Genomic DNA, 9,429 nt, shown 5'->3' with positions numbered 1-9,429 from the left:
TGGTATTAATTGCATCTCATAAACGAATACATAAACATAAACATACGCATTATTGTCACGAATAATAGTATAATGGTTTTATCACCAACGTCTATTATCGTCGGACAAGTTCCATAAGCAGTGGCGGACATACATAGAGGGCAGAAGTAGACCCCTCAACTTTTTAATGATAGTGTCGTTACCTCTGAAAAAAAATAACGTTACCCCTATGATTTAAAGCCCAACCAACTTAAGTTTTAAACCAATCAAAAGCCCAAGCCCAAACCAAAAAACCTAATAACCCAACCCAAACCAAATCAAACCCGGTTCACCAATCCATTTACAACAGCAGCAGCCGCTTCACAGTTCTGAGTTCACTGCTTCACACCACACCACAGCGCCGACCTCCACACTACAGCACAGCGCCAGCCGCCGCCTCGTCGTTCGCGACACACCACAGCGCCGGCCGCCGGACCATGTCTACACTGCCGGATGACACCAAACTAGTCAGTCCACAGCCACCGCCCCACCTCTCCATCTTTCCGGTAAGATTTTTCGTTTTCTTGTTTAAACTAGAATTAATTTGGGATTTAGGGTTTATGTTTAAATTGGAATTGATTATGTATTTAGGGTTTATATTTTAACTAGAATTGATTAGGTATGTAGGTTTTATGTTTAAATTGGAAATGATTAGGTATTTAGGGTTTATGTTTAAGTTGAAATTGATTATATTTTAGTTTTATGTGTAAATTGTCAAATTGGAATTGATTATTGATATTAGGTTTTTGTTTCAATTTTTGTTTAGAGAACTTTGATATTCGTATTTCGATTCAAATTTTGTTTAGGAAACTTTGAAGATGAGTAAAAAACCTCTTACAAGCAACAATTTTAAACGTCAAAGAAAAGGAAACGATGACATCGGTTCATCACCAAGTTTAAATATTCCAACTTCAAATTCAAGATGAAAAAAAGCCTACTACTTAATTAAAAGCTAAAAGCCCAACTTAAATAACCGGGTGAAGGCACATGTGAAATGTGTTACCAAGCGCCGATACGAATGAAACGGGCAACCAAGCGCCCATACGCGTCAAATGGGTAATCGGGCGCGATACATACCAAAAGGGTAATCCCTCCTAGTATGTTTGTAAAACGAAACCGGGCCCGAAACACAGAACACGTAACTAGGCGTTTGTACGAGCAAAACGCATTACCGAGCGTTGGTGCATACCAAATGGGTATACCGGCCCAACACACGCATCATGCGAAGTAGGGCATGGGACTCGCAAAAGACCTAACTAGTCGTCGGTACGCGTGAAATGCGTTACCGGGTGCCTGCACTCGCGAAACTAGTAATTTTTTTTCTTCTAATGTACGCTCAAAAAATTTTTTACGCTAACGCTGAAATTGTGTTTTAGATCCGCCACTGTCCATAAATTCGAATAATTTAAATTAATGACTTAGATGCAATGTGAAGAGAGTCATTAGTGCTATGGCATAAAAGCTTTGATTGAGTGTAAATGGGCTTATGCTAAACTTGTATGATTAAACTTAACAAAATTTAAATCAGAGGAAATTAACATTAAAAATTCAAGGCAAATATTTGTTCGGATATTACGGGTTGCATGGACTTATGATTTTAAAAAATGATATGTTACGTATCGTGTAGACGAGTACTTACAAACACATTTTATGTAACGGAATTGCATGCATTAACTCGTTACAGTTATAGATAAAAGAATTTTATTTAAACAAAATGGCAAAAGACGTCATTTATGTTTGAACGTTTTTTCAGTAGACGTCCTTTAGCGAAAGAAATGGCATAATACATACTTCACGTTTCAAATCTCTCCCACTTTAAGTCCTTTAGTGCTAACCCAGTTAATTTTTCTAATTAAATTTGAATATGTGCAAGACACATGAGGGGTAGTATTGTAATTTTACATATTATTTAATAAATAAAAGTAAAAAGAATAAAAAAAATTTAAAAATATATTTTTTTTCCTATACACTCTCTCATCCTTTTTCCCACACTCTCTATCTTCTTTAATTTTCTTCTTTCTTCACTGCCATTCTCGCCAGATGAAGGCCACCACCACAATCGGCCATCGTCGCCGAAAAACCTCGTTCCAAATCTCCCTCTATCGCCACATTATTTCCTCAACAAACTGCCGCCACCACACAACCGCAATCAACTAACACTATCTACCCACAATCGTCAAAGATCTCAATGACTTTATACCTCGCTGGCCGTGGTTGCTGGTTAAAGCGGAGGCGGTGGCGGAGCCGAAACTGAAACTGGCGATGGTTGCAAGTGCATAGCTTGCAAAAGCCCTAATTTTAAGGATCTAGGGTTTCAAAATACTCATCACCCTCTTCTCAATTTCATCCCCTAAAAACCCTAATCGAACTTCTAGGATTTGGGGAAGAATATGAGGTTGAGCCGTTTAGGAGAGTATGGCAGTGGTGTAGCGATTATGATGGTGTGGACGGGTGGTGGCGGCGTAAGGTGGTGGGTAGTGGCGGCGTAAGGTGGGTGGTGGTAGGTGAAGGTGGTGGTGGTGGTGGCGGTGGCGTTCTGCAAGAGGTGGTATTGGCTGGTTGTTGGTGGTGGTGGTGGTGGTGGATATTAAAGGAGAAGGAAGATGGGGTGGTATTGGTGGATCGAGAGATCGAGAGATCGAGAGAGTATATTTTTTAAATGTTTTTAATATATTTTTTAAATAATATGGTGAAATGACTTATATAACCTCATGTGTTTTGCACATGATCAGTTTTAACGAAAAATTTTAACTAGGTTAAGGCTAAAGAACTTAACGTGAAATGGATTTGAAACGTGAAGTATGTATTCTGCCATTTATTTTGCTAAAGAACGTCTACTGTAAAAATGTTCAAACGTAAAGGACGTCGTTTGCCACTTTGTCTTTTATTTATTGAGCTTGTATTTTAATAATCTTTCTCGTGACGATTCCTATCCGAGATATTAATGCGTCCTAATTAAACTCGTCTAATTAGTTCTAGGTATTAATCTATAATATATATAAACGAAAACATAAAAATCCTATGTGTCGCGATGTGGTCGCTCCCCCCTTTTTTGGAGTCACCAGATTTGCTTGATTTTTAAATGAAGTTTTCTCATGCATTTGACCCGAATTCATGGGTATGGGTCTTACCAAACCCAGATATTTCTTAAACGGGTTATAACATCTCATTAAATTAAAAATTATTCTCACCAAATTATTGATGTAAGAATCCTATAAAATAGGATATACTAAAAATTAATATCTTATTTATTTTAAAAAAGATATATATATTATTTAAATTAAAAAACCAATTTTATAGTAAAAATTATAAACGGGTCTTGGGTCTCATCAAACCATAAGTACATTATTAACTTTAATAAATATTATTTATAATTAAAAAAACAATTTATAGTAAAAAAATAATAAATGGGTCTTGGGTCACATCAAAATCATATATCTTTTAAACCGGGTTATAACATCTCATTTATTTGTGAAACAATTTATCCTCAAACCATAAGTATCTTATTAACTTTCATACGATAAAAAAATATAAATTAAAAAAATAAATAAATACCAGAACAAACAATATAAAACAACCCCCGTAATACGGGGATAAAAACTAGTAAAACCTTATATTGCTAGCCATTGAATTTTATAAAATAAAGTCCTTTATCATTTTATTTCAAAACTCAATTTTATTAAACTTTAAAATAGTCACTTATAATTTGTTTCTGCAAGACATCTAAACTTGCTAATTTTGGTAAATATTTAGCTGAGTTTATAAAATTTCACTTTATCAAACTCTTTTAACTGCATCTATCAATTTTATTAAAATGATTGTAATGTTAAAATTTCCAGATTTTCAACACAACCACAAACATGCGAATAAAATAAATATGCAAAGTTAAGTTGAATCCCGTCATAGGGTCCGTCTATATTTAGTAGCATTTGGTAATAAAATACATATTTTATAAAAAAATAAATAAATTCAAGACTTGTAAATATTTAAATTTATTGCATACCCAAATGAATAAATAAATATGCAACCATATTGGATTAGCAACATGCTACCTTCTTACATGCATATGCAAGGTAGGCGTGTTTTTCGGGTTATTTATCGGGTTTCAGGTTGTTTGGGTCTGGTTGTTCGGGTTTGTGCTAAAAACAAACTGACCCAATAACCGACCCAAATAAGTTCGGTTTGTTCAGGTTTCGTGTTAAATGGGTCAGGTATATTCGGGTCGGGTTTAACAAATTAAAAAAAATTATCCACCTTTAACAATATTATAAATTAAAAAAAACATATTCCAAGCCTTTATAAAACCATAATACACAGTCATATTCAACAGTAACATATATTATTTCGCAAAATATGAAATTTATCATACAAACATGTATTAGACGGGATGGAGTGTTGTAGCATGTGGATCAATACTTGTGTAGATTGAGGAAACATGCTCAATACATATTGGTTTAAATACTATATTAATTGAAGATAAATTCTCAACATTTTTAATGGTAATTAATACATTGAGATCCAATATTAATTGGAGTATTGAGAACAACTGAACAAGAATACATAAGATCAATTTGTTACTTCACCGCTAAACCACCATATAAAAATTAGGATACATAAATCGATATATTATACTTCGGGTTATTCAGGTCAACCCGAATTTGGATATTCAACCCAAATACCGACCCGGATATTTTATCGCGGGTTCGGGTTAGGAGTTTAATCGGTTCGGGTGAATTCGGGTCTCAGGTCGCTTCGGTTCGGGTTTGTTATTCGGGCGCAGTTAAAAAAACACACCCTAGTGCAAGGTGTTACTATAAATTTATAAAATTAACTTATTGCTTTTAAGTATGTAACTTTTCTACGAATATTAGATTTTAATAATCCAAACTTTGTTTCACTGGTCGGCACTAAGCCAAATTTTTTAAAATGTAACACAATATTCCCAAGTTTCGAATTATTGGTCACCAGCAAGCTTTTTACTAACGGAGTTAGATCCTGTTAGTTTTTTATTACGTAGATGATGACGGTATGATGATGTGACAAAAATAATGATACAGACTGCTTATGTGGTAAAAATTATAAGTGGACTAATAATGACGTGGATTGTTTATGTGGACTACTTGTTTTTTTGAATAAGTTATAAGTCACAATATTATATATGAGTTTATCCCCTCACACAATAAGTAATACCAAACACTATAAGTGAGCTAAAATAAGAGTAACTCTCTATTCCTAAATCCAAAATTACACTAAAACACACTATATTTTTTCTCTCATTTTCAATTAAATAATATTGTGTATACCTTTATCATTACCATTTCTATTTCCTTCCCTCACAACCACTTTCAAAATATATTAAAAATTTATAGAGGATGAACAAATTTCTAAAATCACTACGTTTTCTAAAATATACAAATTTCTCATTCACAACACCCTAAATCACTCTATAAATCATAAAAATACCCCGTCACATAATATGAGGGGTTGGATAAGAATGCTCTAAGCCATCTCAAACACCCCCTAAAACTTAAAATTAAAAACAACCCATCATTGGATTCATATGTGACTAATCTTGAAACTTATAAAATCAATCATAAAATGTTTAACTCAACAACCTTTGAAGAGAAGTAATAGCTCACTCATGAAGATATAGATGAACAAAGATCCAAATGTTTCCAAAATGTATCCACGCCAAGCAACTAATATCTCCAAGAGATGCTAGTCTCTACAACCTACAAAATGTCAACAGCAACAATACTTTCTTTTGTTGTTAGATCTAAGCAAGTAATGAACGCTAGGAGCCAAAACAAACCACCTCATCTAGTGAGCTCATGGTTTAGATAACCCGAGACGAATTATAAACATATCCTTGTGCTCTTGGTTTTCTTCTCAAACTCTAAAACGGATTTATCACACATGGTTTGTTTTGATAATATGGACCATTCATTTGTTTATAGTTAAATAATTTTAAACTAATTTGAAAGGGTATAGTAGTGCTTTTAACATATCTGACCATTTTGTTGTACTTTAAAAGTAGAGGAACTACTTAACGAGGTGATCATGTATAATACCATCTATGTCAAAGTCGATGATGATGTTGAAAATAGAGTGAGTTAAAGCAATAGGTGAAATGCTCGTTACACCGAATGACCGTATGAACACTTGGAACATATTTAGAAGACCTCCCCAACTAAACGTCTAACTCGAGAACATGTTTAGATCAAAGCTGTTGTAGCAAGTCACACTTCTTTGGGTAAACGTAATTTATCCATGAGCTCACCTGCCTCACCACCTCGTATATGTGAGGTTTATATTTGTGAGATTGAAAATACAGATTGAGATTTGTCATTCAAATGACTTGTTACATTAGGTTAACTCTAAACTTACTCCGTAACAATTTTATCATGACTGTTTTACACAACAATAACATAATCAATATTTGAAAATTTGCACAAAAGATATACAACTATTTTATGCCACTTTGAATGATCTCCAACATTTTGTACTAGAAAAACTATTGATCAATCAAACTTTTGAAAGCATTTTGCCTTCTAACATGTTTTTTTGCCAGAATTTGGTATCAGCTGCACATGTAACATTTTTGGGGCACATAGCTCTTGAGCATATGAACTGTTGTGGATATGTTTTTTATCGAAACAGGTATATGTAAGACATTGCACATATTTGTATAGACTAACATCAACAAATACTTTTAACTGTAACTGTAATTAACTATGGTACTTTATTCTTTATCACTATTTTTCGATCACAGAAGAAATTTATATAGCAGTAAAACTTTATATGTATGTTTAACTACAACTCATCCATAAACAATATATTCCATTTTTCCAATCTTTCATGGACAACCTTGTTTTCTGCTCATGTAAATGAACCATCAATGGTTAGTTTATGGAGCCCCCTAGCTAGTTAGCGGTCAAGAATCCTGCCTCTTGAATAGGGGAAGAGAGGAGTGTGTGTGGGTGTGGGTGGGGGGCTTACAAAACTTAGGCCCTTACGTTTTGAGTTTTACTGCTACTCGTTATCGAATTCTATGAACTTTCTATATGCATCTCGATCTGAAGAATAATAAGCCTTAACCAGAGTGTCGATTTGAAAACCAAGTTTGTTGTATAGATTGACGTCCTGCTGAACTTCTTGCAGGATCCAGATGAAGTGATATCCGGTTTATGCGTTTGCTCCTGCATTTTTCTATTGCTGCTTTCATCAGTGCCTCTCCATGCCCTTGTCTCCTATACTTGTCCTTTACTATTTCAAAACAAAATTTACAAACAATAAAATAAAATAAACTTATCAGAACAACAACTTTGTGTGATTTTCCAGTATCCATCAGTTATGTGTAAGAGATATAGTTCATATTATGGCTAAAACATTATTTGACCCGTTTTGAAATAAAACATGACCCAAAACAACCAGTTTATAAGTAGATGGGTCGATTTATATAACCCACACCAAAACGACCCATTCATATGGAAACAGTTGGGATTACACTACACGACTCAGTTAGATGATAAAATAAACCCCTTTTGTTTAGGAACAATTCGATTCATAGGATTTAAACGAAAACCGAGCTGAATTGAATATGGTTCGACTTTCGACTAGGGGTAAAAAGCAATGAAATGAAACTGATTACCTGCAAGTTTGGTGATGGAGGAAGAGAGTGAGGAAGGTGATGAATAGCCACCAATCTCACCCAAGTAGATTAAACCGCTCTTCTTCTTCTTTAACTCATCATCGAAAGATCGTGCCAGTGACTCGTGTTTCGGGAATATCTTCTTCTCTAGCTTCACTATTTCTTCCACTGCTTTACCCCCAACTGCTTGACTTTCGCTGCAGCTCAATCAACTCCATCACCATTCCTTTTCAAATTTTGTCTTTTTTTCTTTTAATTAAATATCCTAACGCCCCATTCTATGTGCATTCACTACAAACCATAAGATAACCTGCAATATGCATAGAAAATATATATGTTTGTTAACACGAGGTTGAATAAGTAATTACCAGTTTTGACACTAACTATAATGTAGTTTTGACACTAACTATAATGTATGAGAAAAACTACAAATCAATATTATGAGTATCAACAATTAAATAATGAGCAAATAATTAGTGCCGTTTGACCATTGCCTAGTGAATCGGTTTTTGGCTACTAAGATGAAATAAACACAAGTAATGATGTCGATTGACCATTGCCTAGCGAATCAGACTTTGGCTACTAAGACGAAATCAATGAGTATGCTAGAATAAATGATGGACCTCTCCAAATGCTAGAATTAAACAAATAAGCAAGTAAGCATATAATTGATCAACACAACAAGTGATTATTTTTTAGTTCAATGTGATAAATGGATACAACATAGGTATGCATAAAGTCCCCAAAGTATTTAAAAACAGCTAAAATAGGGGAGTGATTATTCACCTTAATGAGTGGTGAGCTAAACAGTAAAATAAGAATAAAAAAACGAACCCCGAGCCTTTAACGCGCTGACTGATCCAACACAAACTGACATAGAACTTTGAGATATTAAACTAGAATATAAAAAATAAACATAGCCAGTGGTATCAGGTTAACTGGATATGTAAAACTCAAGTTATGAGATTTTTAATATATAAGCGAGCTGATACTGTTCAGAATCTGAACTTCGAGTTGGTAGTCGGGTCTTGACCAGTATACTCAAAAATTCAAAACAAAAATAAAAGTCTTCTGACCCAAAAGCTAATTTTGATTAGAAGATAAAAAATCGAATAGTCAAATTTTTTTACTACTATGCCCTAAAACAGGCCGGGATCAAATTGACCACCGAGACCCCCTCAATGCCATAAATCGATTGAGTGCTTTTGTTAAATGAATTAAAACCTACAAACACACAAAAAACAACTTACCCAAACACTTAGTAGAACTAAGAGAAATTCGTGGTCAAAGAAGTCTTAAACACCAAAGTCAAACTAAGCTTGAAAGATCTTGAATAATATTGAAGAAATTTATAAATAAAGAGAGGAAATTCATGGACTATGGGGAGGATGGCTGGAAGGCAGTAGTTTTCAGGGTTTAGAGATGTATTATGTTTAAGTATAATACTCCAAAATAATTTATTTGGTAATAGTTCGTTTAAGGAACCGAATAAGCTTATTATGACAAAATCGGGTCAATTAACTTAAAGATTTTGTTTTCACAACAAGAAAACGAATGTGGAAATGTTATAATATCAGATGACATGACTTGGGGCTTAATTTTCGTGATCGGGGTCGATTTTAAGAAAGATTTGGCATTAAACGAAAACAAAACGATTTGTTGATCTGCTAAGTTGGTCACGCTACGCTACCAACTATGGTGAACCTCGTCACGCTACGCGATGGGTGCTGTTTCACAAGATTTTCTGAAATGTCATATTT

At 34.1% G+C, this 9,429-nt stretch overlaps 1 pseudogene; it reads right to left on the bottom strand.

Moving 5' to 3' along the window:
• Nucleotides 1–7,020: 7,020 nt before the first annotated feature.
• Nucleotides 7,021–7,899, bottom strand: LOC143596426 (uncharacterized; annotated as a pseudogene).
• Nucleotides 7,900–9,429: the final 1,530 nt, after the last annotated feature.

Source organism: Bidens hawaiensis, unplaced genomic scaffold (genome assembly GCF_021521415.1).
Source record: "Bidens hawaiensis isolate Kalapana, Puna unplaced genomic scaffold, B.hawaiensis_p1.1 tig00046377_1, whole genome shotgun sequence".
Lineage (NCBI taxonomy): Eukaryota > Viridiplantae > Streptophyta > Magnoliopsida > Asterales > Asteraceae > Bidens > Bidens hawaiensis.
Note: the sequence above shows the minus strand (reverse complement) of the source record. Positions and strands in the feature narration are given on the sequence as shown.